This window comes from Myxine glutinosa, chromosome 7, assembly GCF_964187855.1.
Source record: "Myxine glutinosa chromosome 7, kmMyxGlut1.1, whole genome shotgun sequence".
In the NCBI taxonomy this organism is placed as follows: Eukaryota; Metazoa; Chordata; class Myxini; order Myxiniformes; family Myxinidae; genus Myxine; species Myxine glutinosa.
The window spans coordinates 106,146,069-106,173,167 of NC_136267.1; the positions used below are offsets into that span (position 1 = coordinate 106,146,069).

General features: G+C 46.5%; 1 protein-coding gene across 9 annotated transcripts in view; it reads left to right on the plus strand.

Annotated features, from left to right (window-relative positions):
• The window catches only part of TEX10 (testis expressed 10), a 289,903-nt gene that overhangs the window by 100,296 nt on the left and 162,508 nt on the right, over nt 1–27,099 (plus strand). The gene's annotated exons all lie outside the window — the stretch shown is intronic.

A 27,099-nucleotide genomic window follows, 5' to 3' on the forward strand; every position in this document is an offset into this window, starting at 1 on the left:
GTACCGTAAAAACTGCTAAACCAATCGCAAAGATATTTTGGGTGGGTAATCCTGGGACCCGTGGGAGTAAAATAAGCTATTTAGTTTTCCCAATTTCAGCTTTGGTCTCCAGCATTCTCGGGTGTGGACTCCCGCATAACATTCGTGTTCGCATAACGTTCATTGTGACGATGTTCTCATTGTGACGATGTTGTGACGATGTATGTGTTCACGGTAGTGTTTGACGTGACGGTGTGAACGTAATTTCGTAATGTTTTTTGTTTCGTAATCCTTTAATGAACGTTTAATGTTTAATGAACGTTTAATGCCCTTCGATGTCCGGGGCCGCACGCGCGCTACACTGCACGGGCCAGCGTGTACCTTGCCCTTCGCCGTCATGCTCGGGTAAACTGCTGAGCCCCATCCGTGATGGGGACTGTGGCTTGAGACAGTGTCCCACGATCGAGGAATTCCCAGTAAGCGCGAGTCATCAACTCGCGTTGATTAAGTCCCTGCCCTTTGTGCACACCGCCCGTCGCCGCACAAACATCACAATGAAACACAATCACAATTCACATATTCGTGCAATTCGAATAAATACGAATAAATAAATTCGAATTCGAATATTCGAATATTTTCGTCACAGTGAAAACATCGTCACAAACGGGTACTGGAGACAATGTGACAAATGTCACAAACGGGTACAATATTGGAGAGGCCATTGCCTTTTCATTTCGGCTTCCCAATTGAAGCCCCGCCCACAGGGCGGGTACCGTTGCTAGTCCTTGAAATAGACAAATATGAGGTGGAGTTTGACAGACAAAAATACGAGGTGGACTTGGGCAGAAGTGATTCCACACAGGGAAGTGATTTCACACATTATGAAAACTTGAACAGTAAATGTACAAGTAGTCGATTAATTGAAGAAATTCTATTCCTCACTGAACAATGAATAATGAGGAGAGCAGAAGGGTGTGATATCAGAAAAAAAAGACATAAGATTGAGGCTGCTTTTCCATTACCAATTTTGCACCTTTCCCATCATAAGTTTGGTTAAGTTGGAAAGAAATATTTTTGGGTTCCATAAATTAACGATGTCTCCACCTTGGAGCTTGCTCTTTTAGCTCTCTTGTAAAATTTTATTTTTGACTGCCTTTGTCTGCTTTGTCTCATGGCCATGATGATGTAATTTACCGAATTACTCAGGATAAATACAAATCTGTTCCCTGTGTTTTTGTAAACATGCTGGCCTGGCAGCTCTGTAAGAGCTTACTTGTGCACTTAATGTTTTTAGTAAAAGGCGTCACATGTAAATCTGCACAGAACGTATGCAAACTGCAACCTGCATGCTCGCTTGCCAAAACATGGAATTTGATTCACCTTAGCTTGGTGTATGTACAGCAAAGTTTTGGGTGAACAAAGCAACAAGAAAGTATTGCAAAACAATCTGTGGAGTAAGAGGAGAAACTCCTTTAGTTTCTCCCTTTGTTCAAACATTCCAAAAGTGTTCTTGTGGTTTATGGATGTTAGAATGTGTGATATTGTTCCATATTTGAATGCATTTTTATGGCATAGCCAATAGGGCAAAGCCGTCTAGAATAGCCGTCTTGAACGGCAAAGCCGTCCGTCCGTATGTACAGTCACGTGAAAAAGTAAGTACACCCCATGTAAAGTTTTGACTTTTTCAACATATTTCAACATACAGCTATTTGATCTTCATTTCAACAATATTGATAGATAAAGGTGATATAATATAACAAATATCATGAAACATTTACATTTGTAGTCCTGGTGTTGAGCCTGGTGTTGAGCCTGGTGTTGGCTTAGCGGCTAGGGTGCCAGCTTAGGATCCTAGGATCCTGGGTTCGAATCCCGGTCGATCGCTGAATTAACGCCAGGGGGGTTGACTCAGCCTGTCATCCTTCCGAGGTCGGCTAATTGAGTACCAGTTCACTGGTAATTCCCTGTTTGTCGTAAAAGGTGGTGACAAACAGGGTTGGTGGCAGGAAGGGCATCCGGCCGTAAAACATTGCTCCAAAAAGGGGACCAACAAAAACAATAACAACCACGGTGCCCGAAAAAGGCCAACCCCCGCTTTGTGGGGGAAAATGGCCTCTAAAGGTGTTTTTTAAAATTTTATTTACATTTGTAGTCCATTGGATAATTTAAATAAACATAAATGCAAATTTCGCATGTGGAAAAAGTAAGTACACCCCTCCATTTATCACTACTTCAAATACCTAAAATTAGAATCAGGTGCACCAGCTCAGGTGTAAATGATTAGAACATCGTTGGAGAGGATCTTGGAGGAACCTGTCTTATTTCAACCTCAGACATTTAGTTTGGTTTGCTCTTTGTTGTTGAAGTGTGCGGCGTCACAATCCCTAGATCAAAAGAGCTCTCTGAGGCCTTCAGAAAGAAGGTTATAGATGCCTACGAGTCTGGGAAGGGATTTAAAAAGATCTCCAAACAATTTGAAATCAATCATTCGACTGTCCAGAAGATCATCTACAAGCGGAGAAGATTCCAAAAAACTGCCAACTTGTTCAGGCCAGGCCGCCCCAGCAAGTTCAGCCCGAGAGCAGACCGCAAGATGCTGAAATAAGTCTCGAAGAACCCCAGAATGTCATCACGGGACCGACAGGTAGCTCTTGCCACTGTTGATGTCAAAGTGCATGAGTCTACCATGAGAAAGAGGTTGCACAAATTTGATCTACATGGGAGGTGTGCCAGGAGGAAACCTTTGCTGTCCAGAAAGAACATCAGGGCAAGACTAAAGTTTGCCAATGAATACCTAGGCAAAGACCAGCACTTCTGGAACAATGTGCTCTGGACAGATGAGTCGAAGGTAGAGCTATTTGGCCACAGTACCAGAAGACATGTTTGGCGAAAACCAAAGACAGCATTTGACCACAAGAACCTGATACCAACTGTAAAGCATGGTGGTGGAAATATTATGGTTTGGGGCAGCTTTGCTGCATCAGAGCCTGGGCAGCTCACCATCATAGAATCCACTATGAATTCTTCATTGTACCAGAGGGTACTTGAGGATAATGTGAGGCCATCTGTCGGAAAGTTGAAGCTCAACCGAAGGTGGACCTTGCAACATGACAATGACCCTAACATACCAGTAAATCCACCAAGGAATAGCTGAAAAGAAAGAAATGGAGGGTTCTGGAATGGCCAAGTCAAAGCCTGGATCTAAATCCCATCGAGATGTTGTGGGGGGATTTGAAACGAGCTGTGCTTGCAAGAAACCCCCCAGACATCGCACAGCTGAAAGAATTCTGCATGGAGGAGTGGGAAAAAATTCCTCCCAATCGATGTCAGAGACTGGTAGACAGTTATAAGAAATGCCTACTTGAGGTTGTTTCTGCCAAAGGGGGCAATACCACCTATTGGAGCCAAGGGTGTACTTACTTTTTCCACATGCGAAATTTGCATTTATGTTTATTTAAATTATACAATGGACTACAAAATGTAAATGTTTCATGATATTTGTTATATTATATCACCTTTATCTATCAATATTGTTGAAATGAAGATCAAATGTGCTGTCTTCCCCTTGCGGTCCCACTGTGCTGTCTTTCCCTCGCGGTCCCACTGTACTGTCTTTCCCTCGCGGTCCCTCTGTGCTGTCTTTCCCTCGTGGTGCCCCTGTGCTGTCTTTTCCTCGCGGTCCCTCTGTGCTGTCTTTCCCTCGAGGTCCCTCTGTGCTGTCTTTCCCTCGCGGTCCCACTGTGCTGTCTTTCCCTCGCGGTCCCACTGTACTGTCTTTCCCTCGCGGTCCCTCTGTGCTGTCTTTCCCTCGTGGTCCCTCTGTGCTGTCTTTCCCTTGTGGGCCCCCTGTGCTGTCTTTCCCTCGTGGTCCCCCTGTGCTGTCTTTCCCTCGCGGTCCCTCTGTGCTGTCTTTCCCTCGCGGTCCCTTTGTGCTGTCTTTCCCTCGCGGTCCCCCTGTCTGTCCCCCTGTGTGTCCCCCTGTCTGTCCCCCTGTCTGTCCCCCTGTCTGCTGTCTCCCTCGTGGGCCCCCTGTGCTGTCTTTCCCTCGCGGTCCCACTGTGCTTTCTTTCCCTCGCGGTCCCACTGTGCTGTCTTTCCCTCGCGGTCCCCCTGTGCTGTCTTTCCCTCGCGGTCCCTCTGTGCTGTCTTTCCCTCGCGGTCCCTCTGTGCTGTCTTTCCCTCGCGGTCCCTCTGTGCTGTCTTTCCCTCGCGGTCCCTCTGTGCTGTCTTTCCCTCGTGGTCCTTCTGTGCTGTCTTTCCCTCGCGGTCCCTCTGTGCTGTCTTTCCCTCGCGGTCCCCCTGTGCTGTCTTTCCCTCGCGGTCCCTCTGTGCTGTCTTTCCTTCGCGGTCCCTCTGTGCTGTCTTTCCCTCACGGTCCCACTGTGCTGTCTTTCCCTCGCGGTCCCCCTGTGCTGTCTTTCCCTCGCGGTCCCTCTGTGCTGTCTTTCCCTCGCGGTCCCTCTGTGCTGTCTTTCCCTCGCGGTCCCTCTGTGGTGTCTTTCCCTCGCGGTCCCACTGTACTGTCTTTCCCTCGCGGTCCCTCTGTGCTGTCTTTCCCTCGCGGTCCCACTGTGCTGTCTTTCCCTCGTGGTCCCACTGTGCCGTCTTTCCCTCGCGGTCCCACTGTGCCGTCTTTCCCTCGCGGTCCCTTTGTGCTGTCTTTCCCTCGCGGTCCCACTGTGCTGTCTTTCCCTCGCCGTCCCTCTGTGCTGTCTTTCCCTCGCGGTCCCACTGTGCTGTCTTTCCCTCACGGTCCCCCTGTGCTGTCTTTTCCTCGCGGTCCCCCTGTGCTGTCTTTTCCTCGCGGTGCCCCTGTGCTGTCTTTCCCTCGCGGTCCCCCTGTACTGTCTTTCCCTCGCGGTGCCCCTGTGCTGTCTTTCCCTCGTGGTCCCTTTGCACTGTCTTTCCCTCGCGGTGCCCCTGTGCTGCCTTTCCCTCGCGGGCCCCCTGTACTGTCTTTCCCTCGCGGTCCCACTGTCCTGTCTTTCCCTCTTGGTGCCCCTGTGCTGTCTTTCCCTCGCGGTCCCACTGTGCTGCCTTTCCCTCGCGGTCCCACTGTGCTGTCTTTCCCTCGCGGTCCCACTGTGCTGTCTTTCCCTCGCGGTCCCACTGTGCTGTCTTTCCCTCGCGGTCCCTCTGTGCTGTCTTTCCCTCGTGGTCCCCCTGTGCTGTCTTTCCCTCGTGGTCCCCCGTGCTGTCTTTCCCTCGCGGTCCCCCTGTGCTGTCTTTCCCTCGTGGTCCCTCTGTGCTGTCTTTCCCTCGCGGTCCCTCTGTGCTGTCTTTCCCTCGCGGTCCCAACTGTACTGTCTTTCCCTCGCGGTCCCTCTGTACTCTCTTTCCCTCGCGGTTCCTCTGTGCTGTCTTTCCCTCGCGATCCCTCTGTGCTGTCTTTCCCTCGCGGTCCCTCTGTACTGTCTTTTGCTCGCGGTCCCAACTGTACTGTCTTTCCCTCGCGGTCCCTTTGTGCTGTCTTTCCCTCGTGGGCCCCCTGTGCTGTCTTTCCCTCGCGGTCCCTCTGTGCTGTCTTTTCCTCGCGGTCCCACTGTGCTGTCTTTCCCTCACGGTCCCCCTGTACTGTCTTTCCCTCGCCGTCCGTCTGTGCTGTCTTTCCCTCGCTGTCTCTCTGTGCTGTCTTTCCCTCGTGGTCCCTCTGTGCTGTCTTTCCCTCGCGGTCCCCCTGTGCTGTCTTTCCCTCGCGGTCCCCCTGTGCTGTCTTTCCCTCGCGGTCCCCCTGTGCTGTCTTTCCCTCGTGGTCCCCCGTGCTGTCTTTCCCTCGCGGTCCCTCTGTGCTGTCTTTCCCTCGTGGTCCCTCTGTGCTGTCTTTCCCTCGCGGGTCCCCCTGTGCTGTCTTTCCCTCGTGGTCCCCCTGTGCTGTCTTTCCCTCGTGGGCCCCCTGTGCTGTCTTTCCCTCGCGGTCCCCCTGTACTGTCTTTCCCTCGCGGTTGTCAGCTCTTTCACGAGCCTCGATTCAGTATTTAAAAAAAAGAGAAAAAAAAAGAAAAAAAAAGCTGTAAGTTGAAATATGTTGAAAAAGTCAAAACTTTACATGGGGTGTACTTACTTTTTCACGTGACTTTATGTCCTCTTAAACGAGCTGAGGAACTGGTCACATGACAGGGTGATGTGATTACGTCTGATATCATTACGGCGGTACGACGGCTGACTCTGCACACAGCCATTTTGATTCCAATTTCATTCAGGCCGAACATATCGTCGAACCTGTCATATATCACAATCGCCATGCTCTGCCTTGACGTTTTTAATTCAGTGTGAAACACAAACAAACAGATTGTTAAAATGACCATGAAATATCGAAAGCATATGCGAAAGTTACGGCTCTTCCAACAATACGGTATGTATGGGCCTTAGGCTTCATGCCTCACCTTCGGACCACTTCAAACTAATTAAGCCCAGGTTTCTTAATACAGTGTAGCGTTTCAGTAGTATCGTTTTCGTAATAATAATGATAATAATGTAGGAAATATAACCATAACCCCTTTTTTATTTTCTTTTTTTTTGTATACAAGATCGAGGCTCGTGAAAGAGCTAACATTAATCACACAAAAAGTCAAACCGACACATAAAACACAAAAAAAAAGGGGAGTAGTAGACAAGATGGGGAGAGAGGGGGAAGGACACACACACAACATTTGAGAGCAGAGACATCGGGGGAGAAATGTGGGAGGGGGAGGGCTTGGGGGGAGGTGGGAGAGGTATAAAACATATTGTTGTGGATTCGGGGGTCGGCTCTCCCCTTATCAAGGGGGGGGAGGGGGTTAATCCCCTTGTCTTTTAAGCTGGCCATCCCACAATCCTGGAAATTATTACGTCACTTCCGGTCGGTGGTAAGTAGGGTTGTAAACCCATTTAGTCTTATTACCTCGGTACTACCATCGGCCGTAAGCGAGGAGATAACTCCCACCCGAGCCGCAGCGGTAATGGATACGCTGAGCGAAGCGAGCCGCGACTCGGGCCGTTAACAAAGACTAACCCGGTCCTGAGCGGTTCCAAAATCGTGCCACAGGTACTCAATTGGAAGAAAAGACGGAGGCGATCGAATGAGAGGAAACCAGAGTAAGGGAAGAACAAAGAGTGGGTTTATTAATTATTTACAAGACCCAAAGAAGAGGAAACGAAAGCATGTACAAGAAGAGAGAAACAAAAGGACACAGGGCAATCTTAACTATACAGTCTTACTTACAACCCCAGGACAAACAGACAGACTTACACGGGAGGGTAGTGGTAGGAGGAGAAGGTCCAAGCAGATGGTTCCAGGCTCCGGGTCCGCGGCGAAGAATGGCAGGTAGCTGGAGTCGTTGGTGCGTGACCGGACCTTATCGATATAGCGGGGGACTGGGATGCGGCATACGTAATATGTGTGCCAACTCTCTCTCTCTCTCTCTCTCTCTCTCTCTCTCTCTCTCTCTCGCAATGTTCGTATCAGAGGGTACCCTCGCGCAGTTCCGTGAACAATGGCTCCGTGGCACAGTTCGTTACGAAAGGAGGTCGGACAATGCAATCGAGCTCTCCCTGCGCAGTCTTTTCCAGCAGCAACGGTCCCCTGCGCAGATCTCTCTATAGCGTTACAATCGATGGCTCCCTCACGCAGATGTCTCTGTACAATAAGCAAGGAGTCCGTGGCGCCGTTCTTAAAGCAGTCCTCCTCGCTTGCGCTTATATAACGCGCTTCAATATCACTCCGCGCTCCGCCAGGCCACGCCCGTCGGTCAGATTACATCAGCCCTGGTTGGCTGGTGGGGGCTTACCGGCCATGCCCTGATGGTGAGTTGACGTGGCCACACCTCGTTCTTGGCGCTCCGCCCCCTTCTTCTCCAAGCTTGACCGCGTGCGTAATGGCGTTTGGAGCGAGCGTTGAGGCGGCTGCGGCTGGCAGAGGCGCGTAATACAATTTGGAGAGAGAGACTGGCAAAATGGACGGAATGGATGCCTATCTTATTTAATTAATGCAACGCAGATGCAACTATTGGGAACACAGCCTTATCTGAAACATATATTAAGGAAATAACTAAAGTCCTATGGTGACCTACGTGTTGCATATGGCCTAACTATGGGTGTGACCTTATTAAATGCTGGGATATTTACAAGAGTTATTATTTACAAGTATTTACAAGTGAGGGGTTCTCAAAACCGCAACAATATGAACACTGCAAGGACTTGGTGAGCAGAAAGAGTGAAGGTGAGCAGAGAGCCTAGATTTTAGCAGTTTTACCATAAGAGGGTTGCAGGAAGATCTTGTGCGACCTGAAGGAATATTGGGGGGACGTAGCACAGAGAGAGCTGGGGGAGCATGGCCGGAGAGGAGTCGGTAGAAGACAGAAAGACCACCAACCTGCCTGCGGAGTGAAAGGCCCTCGGAGTTAACTTCATCGCAGAAGATTCCAATGATTCTGAAAGCTTTGGTTTCAACAGCGTGAAGCCGAGCTACGTGTGAGGCAGGAGCACCAGCCCAGAGGGGAGAGCAGTATTCCATTGAGCTGTGGATGAAAGCCTTGTATGTGGTGAGGAGCTCAGGTGTGCCAAGGAAGGACCTCGCATGACGGAGGATGCCCAGTCGGTGACTGGCTTTTGAGGCCAGCTTGGAAATGTGGTTTTCCCAAGAAAGATCATGAGCTTGAGCGACAGAACTTCTGAGAGAGGATTGCTGAGAAAGTTGATGGGTGGGTTTTCCAGTCAGTCCTTTCGGAGAGACATTGTAAGAGTGTGAGATTTGTCAGGATTGAAAGACATGTTCCACTTGTTTGACCAGTCTGTGATTTTGTTCAGGTCTGCAGAGAGTGAGGAGGCTGCAGACTGCCGATCTGAGGGATGAGGAATGGAGCGGCATATAGTGGAGTCATCAGCAAAGAGATAGAGAGGATTTTCCAGAGAGTCGGAGAGATCATTGAGGAAGACCAGAAATAGCACATGGCCCAGAACACTACCTTGGGGAACTCCAGCCAGAACAGGAAGGGGAGATGAGAGAAATCCATTCAGGGCCACACGTTAACTACGACCAGAGAGGACGTCCGCAAGCCATGAGTGGAGATTTCCATGGATACCATAGGAGGAGAGGTTGGTGAGCATAGCTGGGTGCCAGACCGTTTCGAAGGCACGTAATATGTCAAGTGAGACCGCTCTGATTTCCTGTTTGGCATTGAGGACCTCCATCCATTGTTGAGACAGCAGAAGCAACATGTCCAGAGTAGAATGACCTGGTCTGAATCCAAATTGATGATCAGAGATCAAGCCATTGGAGAAGAGGAAGGATTTGATATCCGAAGCAATGATGGATTCCATGACTTTGCTGATAATTGGAAGCACGCTGATTGGTCTGTAGTTGGAAGGATCTGTTTTTGCACCTTTTTTGTGTAAAGCGGTAATGTTTGCTGATTTCCAAGATGCTGGCAGATGACCTTGAGCAAAAGAGAGGGTGAAAAGAACAGAGAGAGGGTGAGATAGAGCAGAAGAGCAGGATTTTAGGACCCGTGGGCTGATGCCGTCTGGTCCAGTTGCAGAATCAGAGTCGAGGTTTGACAAAAACTTCTCCACCTTGTCAGGAGAGAAGGACACAGAGTCCAGGAGCAGTTGAGTTCGACTGAGAAAGTTGGGAACAGAGAGAGATGGGTTTGGGACACAAGATTTTGAGGCAAACACAGAGTTGAGGCATTTGGCTTTGTCACGTGCGGTGTCAATTGTGTAGCCATTTGAGGTAAGGGAGGGGATGGAGGGGGAACAAACACCAGAAATGGATTTGACCAGACGCCATCAGGATTTGGAGGAAGGAGACAGGTTTGAGAGTTCAATCTTGAGTGTGTAGAGATTGTGCTTCTTGGCACTCCTGAGGGTAGACACACACTTGTTCCGAGCTTGGTGGAAGGAACTGAGATTGCCTTCAGTTGGATTTGCCTTCCAAGAGGCAAAGGCAAGTTGTTTCAGGGCAACTGCCTCACCACAAGATTCAGTGTACCATCGACGGGAGGAAGGGTAAGACAACTGAATACGGGATGGGATAAATCTGTCCATGAGAGAGAGCAGTTTGCTTTGGAAGAATTCCCAGGAAGAATTTATGCCAGAGGCAGTAGAGATGGGAGACCAGTCCAGAAGATTGATGGCTGCTTGCAGACCGTGCCAGTCAGCCTGAGTGAAATGCCAGACTCGTCGGCGCTGAGGAGGCTCTCTGAGAATGGCCAGAGAGATGTCCACTTTAACAAGCACATGATCAGAAGAACCGATTGGAGCAGAAGAAGAGCAGCAGACATTTGCAGGGAAGTTAGTCATAACCAATTCCAGAAGAGAAGATACTCCATTGACTGAGATCCAGGTCGGGAAATTGACAGATTGTGTCTGTCCCAATGAGTCGCACAAGTCCTTTGCTGAGGTGCCATGGCTGGTGAGAGATGAACCCACACCCAGCCAGCTGGCATGATGACAGTTGAAGTCGCCACATATGAGGAAGAGAGAGTTTGGATGAGTTGATAGAAGTTGGTCCATGTTGTCCGACAGCGAAATGTAAATGGAGTCATCACTGTTTGGAGGACGGTACAGAATACATATGAACAAAAGGTGGGAGCGGAGAGGAAGCCGTAGCCAGAGGTACTCCTGGGGGTGGGGTGGAGAGAGGGCAGTGCAAGGACAGTGAGGAAGAGAGTTTTTGATAAAGATAGCAACCCCACCACCAGGACGAGGCTCAGGTCTATCATACCGGAGGAGGGAGTAGCCAGGAAGAGATATTAAGGAATCAGAGACATCTTGAAGGAGGAAAGTTTCTGTTGAGCAGATCATGTCTGGATTGTCAGAAGCAACCTGAATGGAGAGATCAATCAGGTTTGAGCGAAGGCCCCGGATGTTTGAGGTCCATCCCATTAATGAGGAGAGAGGGGGAGCATCGGGTGCAGGACAGGGGAAGGGAGGGGTAGGGTCAGATGAAGGATGAGAGAGGGAGGTAGGAAGAGCAGTTGATAGTGTGGCAGAGATTACAGAAGTGTTACAAGAAAGGGAAGGATGAGGAGGACGAAAGGTGTGATGGTGATGGGATGAGGCACAGTGAGGAGTTGTTTGAGGGGGGGCAGAGGAAGGTCGAAGGTTGGGGGAGGTGGAGGTATGAGATAGAAGGGAGACGAAGTGGGGAGGAGCCAGCTTTGAGAAGGAGGTGGGAGGAGGGAGAATTTGGGAGGGATGGTTGGGGGGTAGATTTGAAGGGGAGGGGTTGGCGGGGAGTTTTGAATGGGAGGGGCAAGGGGGGAGTTTAGGAGGGGAAGGGCAAGGGGGGAGTTTAGGAGGGGAAGGGCAAGGGGGGAGTTTAGGAGGGGAGGGGCAAGGGGGGAGTTTAGGAGGGGAGGGGCAAGGGGGGAGATTTGGAGGGGAGGGGCAATGGGGGAGATTTGGAGGGGAGGGGCAAGGGGGGAGATTTGGAGGGGAGGGGCAAGGGGGAGTTTAGGATGGGAGGGGCAAGGGGGGAGTTTAGGAGGGGAGGGGCAAGGGGGAGATTTGGAGGGGAGGGGCAAGGGGGGAGATTTGGAGGGGAGGGGCAAGGGGGGAGTTTAGAAAGTGGATGATTAATGAAAGATTAACATTTCTAACAAATTGGGTTTGTTGTGATTTTCAAGTTAGCGATCCGTTTAGGAACGATGGAGGAGGGGTGTAATGAATGAGAATTTAAAGCATGTAGTGAGAAAGAATTATAAGAGATTGAATATTTTTTTGAAATGGAATGAGTTGAAGAGGAAATTGAAAGGAGCCTTTTAAATAGGAAGAAAAACAGCGTGTTGTAATAAAGCACTGAATAAAAGACTGAAGGGGAAAGTTTAAACATATTTAAACAGAACCGTGAAGAACAATCTTATTTTCACAAAAATACCAATGGGGAGACGGAGCCGAGAGGGACACCACGAGTCACTTGAACAGGGCAAAAGGTGGAAGGCAAGGGGATAATGGGGGCGGGGCGGGACAGCGCACATGGACAGAGGCGCACGATGGAACAAAAGCACACGAGGAGAAAGGGAAATAAAAGTTTTTTCTTTGTATTTTTTTTTTGTTTTTGGGTGGGGGGGGGGGGGGGGGGGGTTACAACGTTAGACAAAGAGTAGATGTTCGGTGAAGTTTGGGGGAGGAGGGAAAATCAAAAAACCTAGGAAAACAGTGAAGGAAGGAACAAACCGACGGGGGAAGCCTGAGGCTGCAAGGCCTCACTCGCGAAGCGGCGAACAAACGATTCATATATGAAAGATAAACACCGAGAAACTTCCAAGGGGCACACTATAGGTTCACACACCAAAAGATAAATACAGTTTCGACAAAATACAATTGTGAACAGATTTAACTTTGAAAACGTGGAGACCGTGTGGAGCTTCGAAAATCCGTGACGTCGTCTCCAAGATCTCGCGAGATCTCCAATTGCGATCACTTTAATCCCACTGTCGTGAATAGACAGTAAATGGATTGAAGCAGTGTATGGTTCATGAATAAATAATAAGCTGTGTTACCGCGGGAGTAAGGAATTAGCCTGGTTTTTTAAAATAGTTGTATCATTTTCATAATAATGACAATGTAACGTTAATATTGCAGTAAATGTAATCATAACACGATGATCATAACACTATAATACTAATCCCTTCATAATGACCTCAAAGTTACTAGAGGTTAAAATATATTGTTATGTTTTTGTGGTAGGGATGAAATACCTTAGTCGAGATAGAATTGTGTAGGTTTAGAATGCTCCGAGTGTCGCGAAGAAGAAGGACCCACCTCAATGCAAATTAAGTTAGGCTGGGTTAGGCTTTTCAGTTAGGCTTTTCGGTTCAACGAACGTCTGGGTAAGATCGTATATATATATATACATATACTGCCGAGCTCGCCATACTGCCGAGCAATAGCATGCTGTTTCATGCCGGAATTTCGTAAAGCCACCACTCCATGACAAACAGCATTGGCGAGTTGACGGACCATCTCCAGAGGAAGCGGCAATAACATTTGGAGACGTGCAGCAGTTGTTTTACACGAATACAGAACGCAACAACAAGATCTGCCAGCAACCCTCTGATGGTTAAACTGCCGAAATCTCGGCTCTCTGCTCACCTTCACTCTTTCATTCCTCTTTTCTCCCGCCTCTGGAACAAACTCCCTCACTCCCTTCAATCCCACTCCTCCCTCCAGGTCTTTAAAACAGCTGTTCACCACCATCTCTTATCTTCCCCCATCCAAAACCTTGATCTTTTCTACCCCCGCTAATTCACCCCAGATCCACCTTGTTTGAAATTCCAACTTCTTTCCTGGAAGTCCTGGCAGTGTCCATATGTTTTATACCTCTCCCACCACCCCCTTCCCATGCCCCCCCCCCCAAAGCCCTCGCCCTCTCTCAGATCTCTCGATGTCTCCATGTCTCTCGGTCCCTGCTCTCAAATGTTGTGTTTGTGTCCTTCCCCCTCTCTCCCCATCTTGTCTACCGCTCCCGATGTTATATGTTTTATGTGTCGGTTTGTCTTTCTGTGTGATTAATGTTCGCTCTTTCACGAGCCTCGATCTTGTATACAAAAAAAAAAAAAAAAAAACCCTTGTATACCCGACTGTGAAGCCAATCATCAAATGCACCTGTCCGTACATTTTGCCACGCCACCTGTGATATAATCCTGTTGTTGACTTCTTGCTGCAACAGACAATCAGTGACATGGTTCTTTTAAGAAATAAATCACCAAAGTGTAAAAGAAACTCACCAGATTGATATACTGAGTTAAGAAAGTAAACCCAAGGCAAGAAAAAAAAAAAATTCCATATTAAATGCCAAGTCTGGACTTGGAATATGGAATATTTTTTTTGTGGGGGTGAACTTACTTTTCAAGATGTCTTAGAACCAAAAGTTCATTGGAATTATGTTGAAATTATTCGAGATTTTGTTAATGTGACATTTAAAAGAAACAAAAACCACATTTGACATTTCGAAACAAATAAATTGATCCTTGAAAGTGATGTAAACTGATATCGAACTCAATTCATGGACAGTACTGTGTTAAACTTCTGTATGTTTTGCAGAAGTATCTCTTTATTTTGCACATTAGCCAAATTTTTTTTTAACAAAAACAAAAGTTAAATTACAACTGGGATTACGGACAGTAAAATTACAGTTCAGTACTTCGTGTAACCCCCCACGAGCATTCAGGAGAGCACGTACACGTTGAGGCATGCTGTTCACGAGATTTGCCAAGGTTTGGACAGGAATCGCTTGCCATGCAGTGACAATAGCCTGCTGCAATTCACGCACAGAGGTCGGCTGCTGGTCCAAGTGGTCGATTTGACGCATTAATTCTGCCCACACGTTCTCTATCGGATTCATATCCGGGGACATGGCAGGCCACTCCATATGCTCTACACCACGGTCAGCAAGAACGTGTTGGATCATGCGAGCACGATGAGGCCGTGCATTGTCATCTTGGAAGACAAAGTTTCCTCGAAAGGCTGCACGAGCAAATGGAAGCAATGTTTCTTCCAGAATGGCCCTGTACTTGAACTGGTTCAGGTTTCCATTCAGAACAACCAGGTCAGTTTTGCCCCCTGCATGAAAAGCAGCCCAAACGGTCACCCCACCACCTCCAGCTTGGACTCTTGGCACTATACAATCTTTGTTGTAGGCTTCATGCACTTGTCTGCGCACTCGGACGCGGCCATCTTGACGATAGACCAGAAATCTAGACTCGTCACTGAAGATCACGTGATTCCAGTGTCCTGGCTGCCATTGACGGTGCTCTCTGGCCCACTGCAATCGGCGCTAGCTGTGTTGTCTGGTCAGGCGTGGCTTTCTCAGGGGACGCCTGGCACGATAGCCTGCTTGAACCAGTCGTTGGTTGACTAGCCTTCTGCATACAGGCACATTTGCCAGTTGCTGCCACTCAGCCCTAAGCCGATTAGCTGACTTGGTACGGCATTGCGGACTAACCGGTGCAGCTGGCGATAATCCCTCCTTGTGGTTCTGCGGGGACGTCCTGGCCTCGGTATTGGAGTAGGGACACCCCTCTGAGCAATTCTTTTCAGGATCTTTGACACCTGACCTTGAGTGATGCCATACTGCCGAGCAATAGCACGCTGTTTCATGCCGTAATTTCGTAAGCCACGACTCCATGACAAACAGCATTGTCGAGTGACAGACCATCTCCAGAGGAAGCGGCAATAACTTTTGGAGACGTGCAGCAGTTGTTTTCCACTAATACAGAACCAACAACCCTTGTATACCCGAATGTGAAGCCAATCATCAAATGCACCTGTCCGTACATTTTGCCACGCCACCTGTGATATAATCCTGTTGTTGACTTCTTGCTGCGACAGACAATCAGTGACATGGTTCTTTTAATAAATAAATCACCAAAGTGTAAAAGAAACTCACCAGATTGATATACTGAGTGAAGAAAGTAAACCCAAGTCAAGGAAAAAAAATATTCCATATTAAATGCCAAGTCTCTATATGTATATATATATATATATATATATGATTACTAGCAGAAGTACCCGGCATTGCCGGGCGGGGGAGGGGAGGGGAGGGGAACAGGGGGGAGGGGAGAAGAGTGGGAGGGGAGGGGGACAGGGAGAAGAGGGGGGGATGGGGAGGGTGAGAGGGGGGAGAGGGGAGGGGAGGGGGAGGGGGAGGGGGAGGGGGAAAACGGAGGGGGAGGGGGGAGGGGGAAAAGGGAGGGGGAGGGGGAGGGGGAAAACGGAGGGGAGGGGGTGGGGGGAGGTGAAAGGGAGGGGGAGGGGGAAATGGAGGGGAGGGGGAGAAGTGGGAGGGGGAAAAGGGAGGGGGAGGGGGAAAGGGAGGAGGAAAATGGAGGGGGAGGGGGGAGGGGTATAAGGGAGGGGGAGGGGGAAAATGGAGGGGGAGGGGAGAAGGGAGGGGTGGGTAGGGTGGAGGGGAAGGGAGGGGGGAGGGGGAAGGGGGAGGGAAGGGGATGGCAGTCAACAATGACGTTGCAGTTCTCATGGTCGGAGAGCAGGCAACACACAATCGGACATAGTCCTGCATATTCACAACAGCACGAAGCGGATTTTGGAGACTCGCCGATCCTGTGACATCCTCCAGTACCGCCGTTGCGGGTGGGGGAAGGGAGACCCGTACATTCCCACCCGTACATTCGCCCTCTCGACTCAAACTCACTCGGACAAAAGCCTCGCACAAATTACACCGTGAAGGCCCAATGGTCATGTCTATGCCACAAATCACGGGCGCACTGAATTGAAAATATATAGAACGCTCATACTCCTGAAAAGTGAAGCCGCCGTGTCGCCATCTTGGTCAGCACGACTCGACCAACTCGCTTCGCGGATCTCGTTTTGTGCGGCAATAAACTGCTCCAATCGGTTACGGAAGGGTTGTGGAAAGACGTTTCACAGCTGTTTCAGACATTTAATTCATATCGCACAAAATCGATACAAAACACGATCGCATAAAAGGTGAAAAAACGTGTGACGTGTGACGGGATGGAACATCACGTGATCGCTCTGAGCGAATCAGTCTGGCGGCGAGAATGGAACATCACGTGATCGCTCTGAGCGAATCAGCGAGCTGCTCTGGAACCGGCTGAGATTAGCGGGTACTTCGCTGAAATGCGCTGAGGTAAATATGAATAAAAAATATGGATCGTCAAATATTTTGAGTTCGGCCATGTTCGTCACAGGCTCAATGGCCATGTCTATGTCAAATATCAAGCACGTAAGCCTCTCCGTTTAGGAGTCTATCGGTAACATTACACACACACACACACACTCATACACACACACACACACACACACAAACTGTGTTTTATATGTATGTATATATATATATATATATATATATATATATATATATATATATACATATATATATATATATATATATATATATATATATATATATATATATACATACATATATATATATATACATATATATATATATATACGTATATATATATATATATATACGTATATATATATATACGTATATATATATATACGTATATATATATATACGTATATATATATATATACGTATATATATATATACGTATATATATATATACGTATATATATATATATACGTATATATATATATATACGTATATATATATATATATACGTATATATATATATATACGTATATATATATATATATACGTATATATATATATATATACGTATATATATATATATATACGTATATATATATATATACGTATATATATATATATATATATATATATATATATATATATATATATATATATATATATATATATATATATATATATATATATATATATATATATATATATATATATATATATATATATATACAGTGAAACCTTGACTTACGAGTTTAATTCGTTCTGTGACCGAGCTCGTAACTCAATTTGCTCGTTTCTCAAATTAAATTTCCCCATTAAAATGCATTGAAATGCTATTAATCCGTTCCAGCCCGCCAAAAACCACACCAATTTTTTTTTAAATATACAGTATATATAAAAATATCTCGCGCTTTATATTTCACCTGTATGCAGCATACAAGTTGGCAGGATGGCCTGGACTGGAGGTACCCACACTTGACTCTAAACTGTCCAGCCTGGGTTTGAATCCCGACCCAGCTATAACCTGTCATGGGTGAATCACAGGCAGGGTGATTCATCAATGTGTGTACCGCTAAACTGGGCGCCCCGTTTGCGTCCCATTAGTTGTTGGATGTTAAGGATCTCACCGTGTTTTCCACAAAGAGAAGGCGAGCTATCGCCGGCACTCTGAACAAGTTGTGGCCTGGCATGCTCTTCTCCTCTGCCGTTATATACGTCCTCCTCGGCATCTTTTTCCAGAAGAGCCCTGTCTCGTCACAGTTGAAGATTTGCTGGGGGATGTATCGTTCGGCTTCTATCAGTTCGGCAAAAGTTATAATAAAATCTTCAGCTGCCTTCACATCCGAGCTTACTGCTTCACCATGCCTGACGACGGAGTGAATGCCGGTCCTCTTCTTAAAATTATCAAACCATCCCCGACTGGCTTTGAATGACTTCCGATGCCTTGTCCGTTGATGTTCCCGCCGCCTGCTGCACCAAATCCCCTTAAATGTCTCGGGCCTTCTCACACATGATGTTCTCGGTCACGGTATCTCCTGCGAGCTGCTTCTCCGTCAACCACACAAACAACAACTTCTCCATCTCTTCATGGATAGAGGGTCGGAGCTTTGAAATAATCGTAACGTCCTTGGCTGGCGTTATAGCCTTTATCGACTCCTTCTGCTTCAAAATCGTACATATCGTAGAAGTACTACGATCGTACTGCCTCACCAAGTCGAAAACACGCACACCTCGCTCATGTTTTTCGACGATTGCGTGTTTTATATCCAAGCACATCATCCTCTTCTTCTTCTCAGTACTGCCCTTGGCACTCAATTTCTTAGGACCCATGGTTAAAACTAAGAAATTTTCCAAAATAACCAAAATGCGAAAACAAAGCAGCAGCTATATACGGCAGAGATGCTTGCACGGCAAGATAACCACGTGACCTGAACCCACCTGGTGGCGGGTGGCGTAAGCTCCAAAATAACCAAAATGCGAAAACAAAGCAGCAGCGATATACGGCAGAGATGCTTGCACGGCAAGATAACCACGTGACCGGAACCCACCTGGTGGCTGGTGGCGTAAGCTCCAAAATAACCAAAATGCGAAAACAAAGCAGCAGCGATATACGGCAGAGATGCTTGCACGGCAAGATAACCACGTGACCGGAACCCACTTGGTGGCGGGTGGCGTAAGCTCGTAACTCAGATCTCGGCTCGCATCTCAAAGCAATAAACTGCCCGATATATATATATATATATATATATATATATATATATATATATATATAGATATATATATATATATATATATAATCATATATATATATATATATATATATATATATATATATATATATATATATATATACATATATATGCATATATATACATATATATATATACATGTATATACTACTGTGTTCAAAAAGTATCCGACCTTTATTTTTCGTGCGTAAAAAAAAAGAAGCTAGGGAGGCGTTGATTGGTGCACGTATGTAGGCGATCCTAATGCACACGCGTTAATTTTTTCCCACCTGCAGAAGTTGTCATTCGACGGCAGACCGCCGTTGAGTGAGGACATGTAAGTGAGCGCCGTCGGATTTTCGTTTTTGAAAAAATGACGGAAAAACTTGAACAACGCTACTGCATCAAATTTTGTGTAAAGCTTGGCGATTCCCAAGTGGAAACGATCCGCAAGATTCAACACCGTTCATTCCATTATGAAGGAGGATTTGGGCTTCAGGAGAATCTCAGCGAAGTTCGTACCAAAGCTGCTAACGATTGAGCAGAAGCAACTCCGTTTGGAGATCGCACAGGACATGCTGGAGACTGTGAACAGTGATCCCAGCTTCCTCAACACAGTGATCACTGGCGATGAGTCCTGGGTTTATGGGTACGACCCAGAAACCAAGTTGCAGTCATCACAATGGAAGCATCCAACATCCCCGAGGCCAAAAAACACAAAATTTGATGCAGTAGCGTTGTTCAAGTTTTTCCGTCATTTTGTCAAAAACGAAAATCCGACGGCGCTCACTTACATGTCCTCATTCATCGGCGGTCTGCCGTCGAATGACAGCTTCTGCAGGTGGGAAAAAATTCACGCGTGTGCATTAGGATCGCCTTCATACGTGCACCAATCAACGCCTCACTAGCTTCGTTTTTTTTATGCACGAAAAATAAAGGTCGGATACTTTTTGAACACACTACGTATATACATATATACATAGTCATACCCCGTTTTACGCCATTTCGACCTACGTCAAATCCGAATTTACGCCACTCTTCTAGAGTAAATTTCAGTTCAACGAACGTCATTATGTGCGACTTTACGTCACTCCTTCAGACGTGAAAAAAATTAAACAATTTTGAACAATTGGATGTTTTAACGTTTTAACAATTGTTGATCGTTGTTTTAACGTTGATGTTTTAACGATCGAAACAATTTAAAATACAATAAAAAGCACATTAAAAATATAAAAAAATGTACGTACAGTATACGTACGCGTAGCTGCTGGTTCTCATTCAAAACAAAGGCGACGCCATATGCATTTTGTCCTGTGCTGCGGTCACGTGCTTGCTTTGCCTTTCGCTGGTATTTTTGTGATTATTCCTTTGCTGTGTAAAGGTTCCTTTACTGTGTAAAACATCCAACGTAACGTGGCAACAGCGAAACATGACGATGCCGGCTCGGATGTACAGTATACGTTTGTATATATATATATAGGCAGGACCCAGTACCTCCAATGACGGGGGCTCATAGTGCGAGAGGACTGGGGGGTGATAGTGGGAGATAGTGTCTGATGTAGAGGGATGGTAGCTCGACCATCCCTCACGTTTGGGCAAAGGAGCAGTAGATTTATGGGGTTTGGCAGTGTGAACTAGCCGAGGGCGGGCTATGATATTGTTAGGGATTTAGAAGGATGTCAATAGGAGACCGAGATTTAAGTAGAGACATTGATACAGGTAGAGGGGACGTAGCCAGATTAGAAGTATGTTAATGACGAGGGAAGTGCTTAGTATAAGGGAAGACAGGGAAAGCACAAGTATTAGAGGGACGTAGTTAGTTAGATGATGCTGTGTGGGTGCCTCTTGGGCTTGGTGAAATGAGGCATTGGTCGAGAATGGTTGTGTGTGTGAGAATCTGGTTATCGTTGAACTTGGTGAAATGAGGCAATGGTCTGGGATGACCGGAGGACGTGTATGAGTGGTGTATTGAGGACATGTGTAATGGTGTTGAGTGATTGACTTGCATGGAGTGCAAGTGGAAAAATGGAGAATACTTGGTGTGTGGGAATAAATGGTGTGTGGAGTGAGTAGTGTGGATTGAGTGGTGTGGAGTGCATGGTGCGAAGGAGTGAATGGGGGAGGATGGACCCCTTCATGAATACCCGGGGAGGGTAGTTTAAAGTTAGGTGGAGGGAGTAGGTAAATTGTTTGGAAATTGACATCTGTGGTGCAGGGAGTAGCAAGTTGTTGCTTTGAGGGGTGCATGAGTGAGTGGAATGGCTGGGCGTGTGGGCTTAATTAGTGAGTATGGTTAAATGGGCACTCTGCCACTGGTAGTCTGTCGGCCAGGTGAGGCCGCAGGTAGGCTCTGGGAGCCAGGTAGCGTTCAGTGTAGAGTTCAGTGGGGCCCGAGGATCCTAAGAGAGGACCCGCGTAGCCGTAGCCCAATGCCAGAGAGGGCATCAGAGGGGTGAGAGAGCCAGGAGGGCCTTCCCGGGGTTAGGGTAGTTAAAGGAGCTAGGCAAGCTCGGGTGGCGACTTCAGTGGCGGAGGTGCGCAGGTAAGTAGGACCTGCTGGTAGAGCCACACGACCCAGCCCCGAAATTGTGCGAAGGCACAGATAGAAAAAAGGGGGGAGTGAGACCTCAAATTTGGTAGGGCACCACAGGGTGGGTCAATGGGAATTGGTTTTTAGAACCACATAGTGTAAAGAGGCCAATTGATTGGCAGGGCAAGACCCCGGGTAGTTTAAAGAGTTAATGTCAATTAGAAGGATAGTTAGGATGAAATCTCTTCGCACCATCCGCATCCACTCACCAAGACAGGACTCCACACCAGATTTTGCAGATGATTTGGAATGAAAGACGCATCATGACGTGGGTGAGACATTGTGTTCATTCCATCTCTTCCTTCTTGGGAGGGATTGGAAACTAATTTGGCATAAAGGGGGATAGAAGAGACAAGACGGTAGAGACGGAATTTGTAAAGTGTAAATACGGGGAGGGGTAAGGGTCGTGTAGGTTGACATGGGGGGTGACGAACGGTTCAGGACGAGCTTTCTCCGCTCGTTCTCCCGCGCCCCTCATGTTGCATTACCTTGTTTTGACGTGTACCCTTGCGCCCTTTCCCACGCTAACCTCTGCTTTGTCTTTCCTCCCCACCCATGGAGCCATATCCTTTGTTGAGGCGAGTGTGCAGGAACCCTGAGCTGTGCGGCTGCACTTTTGTAGTAGATATACCAAGTAGATTCCCTTGATGCATATCCTTGTAAAGAACCGATCGACGTGTGCATGTGCACATGTGCATGGATTTGCAAATGCCTGCCTGTACGTCGTCGTTTCTGCGTATATCGCATCGTCCAAAAACAAAGAAGCAAGCAACTTCGGCTGCTCGAGGAAAGACGGGGCACGCCTACGACTCGGAGGCGAGCGTCGATCCCCGGGGGGGGGGGGGGGGGGCGGGTTCACAGAAGCCTGAGCTCGTTCGTTCGACACAGACGACACGACACGACCACCGGTGAAACAGCTCGGACACGTCGGGTAAAGCACGCTGTGGTGAAGCGGGCCGCGGAGCCACTCGGCACACAAGCCAGCTCACGGTCAACACGTCCGTGCCTGTCACCCCGTTCGAGGAGAAGACCCGACCGATAGAAAACAATGGAGGGACTCCCGACGGGGAGCGGCAAATATTCAGGGTGAAGCCGCAGCCTCCTCCAGTTATTTACTCTAGTTTTACGAATTACGGTGTTTTTCATTTTAAGGCATTTTTCAGACATTACGCCCGGTTTACGTCAAAAACCGAGTTACGTCACGGCTTATGGAACCAATTAATGACGTAGGCCGGGGTATTACTGTATATATATATGTAGATATATATAAGCAAGTTGCCGAGGCAGGTGCCACCATGCTTCCGGGGACTTCTGAGCTGGCTATGTGACGTCTTGCCACTCCCTCGCTCCTGACACGCAAATGGTGGTTTGAGCCCGAGTGAGCACCACACCAGATGTGGTGTGCGATCCCTGTGAACACGGGAAGGGATGAATATCCCTGTGAGTCTGGGAGGGGATGAATAGTCGGGGTGGGCTGGTAAGGTGAGGGGTGGGGAGGTGGGAGGGGGCGACACTCGGTGGGAGCAAATAACTGGCGGGCAAGAAGAAGGGAAGAGGGAGACGAATGACGGAGTGCGCCGGCTTTTTTGGAACGTGAGGAGAGTGAATGTGCCAGACTATCAGGGGCCGTTGGATTAAAGGCTGCCCAGCATGACACAATAGTGCTTTCTCTCTCTCTCTCTCTCTCTCTCTTGTGGGTGTCTTTTCCCCTTCTTGAACCTGTGGTGCAACAATCTTGAGCTGAGAGAACGTCCGAGGACATTACAGCCCTGTTGCTCCCGCCGTCTTGTTTATCCCACCGAGCCTCCCATTTATCCTATGCTGGGCTAATCTACCATCAACCACCCTGCCACTCTTCGGGCTTTTCCCCGATGAACCAGTCCACTGCTTATATAAAAGGGGAGATTGAATTGTTGTGTGTGTATGCATGTGTGTGCGTTTCGCCTTTGGGGGTTTGCCTTTGCTGTAATTTGCTTCCCATTTGTATTTCGAATTTGTTCCTTTTCTTGAATCCATTGTTGAATGGTTTTGTGCTCCCTTCACCCTGAAGAAAGCCCCAACACTCGTCCCCCACAGTCTCCTCAGCTTGCCGGTCTTTCTTTCCTACTATCCATAACAATAAAACGTTATTGACTACATAGTAAACAAACACGTCACCTTTCTTGTCCTGTTTGCCCTAGTGTCATTTGAACTGCTGGGATTGGCTATATAAAGTCACCGCTTACCAAGGAGATTATAACCATTTGGCATCGTTAGGCTAGACCTGATGTTTACTGGATCCCATTAGCGAACCCTGTAGATGTGACAAAAATAAATAGCCCTGAGTGGGCTGGCGGTCATCTCTTGATTTTGAGATTTTGGGGAATCACCTCGGGAGCCCCTCTGATCCGAAATCGAAATGACCAAGCAATCCTGCAGACCATCGAGTAGAAGGGCTGTATCGGGATACAGAGCAATCAGTTGATCAACAAGTACAGATACATTCAAAGTACACCGCCCCATGCCAAATAATTAAATATCCTACAGCGCAGCATTGCCGGGACGCCTCCGGCGCCCGGCAATACCGCAGTGCAGCTCATAGAGAGGTGTATGCTAATTGATTGATTAATTGTATAATTAAAATCAATAAAAGATTATCACAAAATATTTTCTTAATCAATTGGCTAATAGCATAACTAAACCACGAGTGCTTCATCCGAAGATGTATCTTTTAGAAATTTAATTAAATAACTCATTAATAAAAAATTAAATAATTAATTGATTAATCAATAAATAATTCATCGATTAATCAATAAAGAATTAATCGATTAAATGATTAATCAATAAATCAAAAATATCCTTGATAGCCACATCACTTGGTCACTGTCATGTCCAAATATTAGCTTCCCAGCTCAAAAGGTGCCTGAGATATTGGCCAAATGAGAAAGAAAATAAATAAATGATTAATAATGAAAAACAAAAAAAAAAATCATGAAAAAATTAAATTATTAATCAATTCAGTCACAGAACACATAAACCACCACCATTTCATCAGAATCTGTAACTGAATTTTTGTGCACCGCTCCTTTCCTATGCCATCTCCAGGCATTGCAAAACGTCATTGCCGGGCACCGAAGGGGGCTCGGCAGTGACGCATGCTGAAAGGGAGTACTCAGTTTTTGTCCCCCGTCGCACGGCGTAGCGAAAGGGGGACTATGGCTTTCCCCTCCGTCCGTGTGTCCGTGCGTGCGTGTGTGCGTGCGTGTTTGCGTGCAGGCGTGCGTGCGTAAGCGAAGGACCGCATTCGAATTTGGTGTGTGGGTGCAACCCACGTCAAAATCCAAGATGGCCGCCGCCATGTATGTCTTAACCTTGTGAGATGAATATCTTGAAAAATAAGCGAAGTACCAACCTCTAATCTGGTGTGTGGGTGTATCTAGGCATAAGGAAGAACGCTATTGAAAATTGGGTCGCCACGTCAAAATCCAAGATGGCCGCCGCCATGTATGTCTGAACCTTGTGAGATGAATATCTTGAAAAATAAGCGAAGTACCAACTTCTAATTTGGTGTGTGGGTGTATCTCGGCATAAGGAAGAACGTTATTGAAAATTGGGTCGCCACGTCAAAATCCAAGATGGCCGCCACTATATATATGTCTGAAACCTGTGAGCGAAATATCTCGAAAAATAAGCGACGGACCAACTGCTAATCTGGTGTGTGGGTGTATCTAGGCACAAGGAAGAACGCTGTTTAAAATTGGGTCGCCACGTCAAAATCCAAGATGGCCGCCGCCATGTATGTCTGAACCTTGTGAGATGAATATCTTGAAAACTAAGCGAAGTACCAACTTCTAATTTGGTGTGTGGGTGTATCTCGGCATAAGGAAGAACGCTATTGTAAATTGGGTCACCACGTCAAAATCCAAGATGGCCGCCACCATATATATGTCTGCAACTTGTGAGCGTAATATCTTGAAAAATAAGCAAAGTACCAACTTCTAATCTGGTGTTTGGGTGTATCTAGGCACAAGGAAGAACGCTATTGTAAATTGGGTCGCCACGTGAAAATCCAAGATGGCCGCCGCCATGTATGTCTGAACCTTGTGAGCGGAATATCTTGAAAAATACGTGAGGTACCAACTTCTAATCTGGTGTGTGGGTGTATCTAGGCTTACGGAAGAACGCTATTGAAAATTGGGTGGCCACGTCAAAATCCAAGATGGCCGCCTCCATGTATGTCTGAACCTTGTGAGCGAAATATCATATCATAGCATGTTTTCTGCACCTTCCACTTTGTCAACTCACATCACTTCACCGACGGGGGACCTAGGCGTAACGCTTGTCACTCTGGTTGTTTGTTGTTCACCGCACCTTTCCTATGCCATCTCCAGGCATTGCAAATCGTCATTGCTGGGCACCGAAGGGGGCTCGGCAGTGACGCACGCTGAAAGGGAGTACTCAGTTTTCACTGTTTGTTTGTTGTACACCGCTCCTTTCCTATGCCATCTCCAGGCATTGCAAATCGTCATTGCCGGGCACCGAAGGGGGCTCGGCAGTGACGCACACTGAAAGAGAGTACTCAGTTTTCACTCTGGTTGTTTGTTTTCTTGCTTTCTTGTTTTCTTGTTGTGCACCGCTCCTTTCCTATGCCATCTCCAGGCATTGCAAATCGTCATTGCCGGGCACCGAAGGGGGCTCGGCAGTGACGCACGCTGAAAGAGAGTACTCAGTTTTCACTCTGGTTGTTTGTTTTCTTGCTTTCTTACTTTCTTGTTTGTTTGTTTGTTTGTTTGTTTGTTTGTCCGGGCGATATCTCAGCCATCCTTTGAGCTAGGAAGCTGAAATTTCGGCACAATTGTGAGCCAGTCCTTTGTCAAAAACGGTAATTTTTTTTGATGAATCAATTAATTGAGGAGTTATTTAATTATTAGCGATTAATTAAGTACATGTTTAATTAATCAAATTTCCTTTCTCTTCTGACCATTAACTCAGGCACCTTTTGAGTTAGGAAGTTGATATTTGGACATGCCAATGACCAGGTGATTTGGCTGCAAATGCTATTTTTGATTTATTAATTAATCAATTAATCAATTAATTATTTAATTATTTGATTAATGACAATTTTTTTTTTTTTAAGTTACAGATTCTGATGAAATGGTGGTGGTTTATGTGTTCTCTGACTGAATTGATTAATAATTTAATTTTTTTATGATTATTTATTTATTTCATTATTAATCATTTATTTGTCTTCTTTCTCATTTGGCCAATATCTCAGGCACCTTTTGAGCTCAGAAGCTAATATTTGGACATGAGTGACCAAGTGATGTGGCTATCAAGGATATTTTTGATTTATTGATTAATCAATTAATCAATGTATCGATTAATTATTTAATTATTCGATTAATTACTAAAAAAAATTTTTTTTCTCCCAGTTACAGATTCTGATGAAATGGTGGTGGTTTATGTGTTATGTGACCGAATTGATTAATAATTTAATTTTCTAATGATTATTATTTATTTATTTTCATTATTAATTATTTATTTATTTTCTTTCTTATTTGGCCAATATCTCAGGCACCTTTTGAGCTGGGAAGCTAATATTTGGACATGACAGTGACCAAGTGATGTGGCTATCAAGGATATTTTTGATTTATTGATTAATCATTTAATCGATTAATTATTTATTGATTAATCAATTAATTATTTAATTTTTTATTAATGACTTATTTAATTAAAT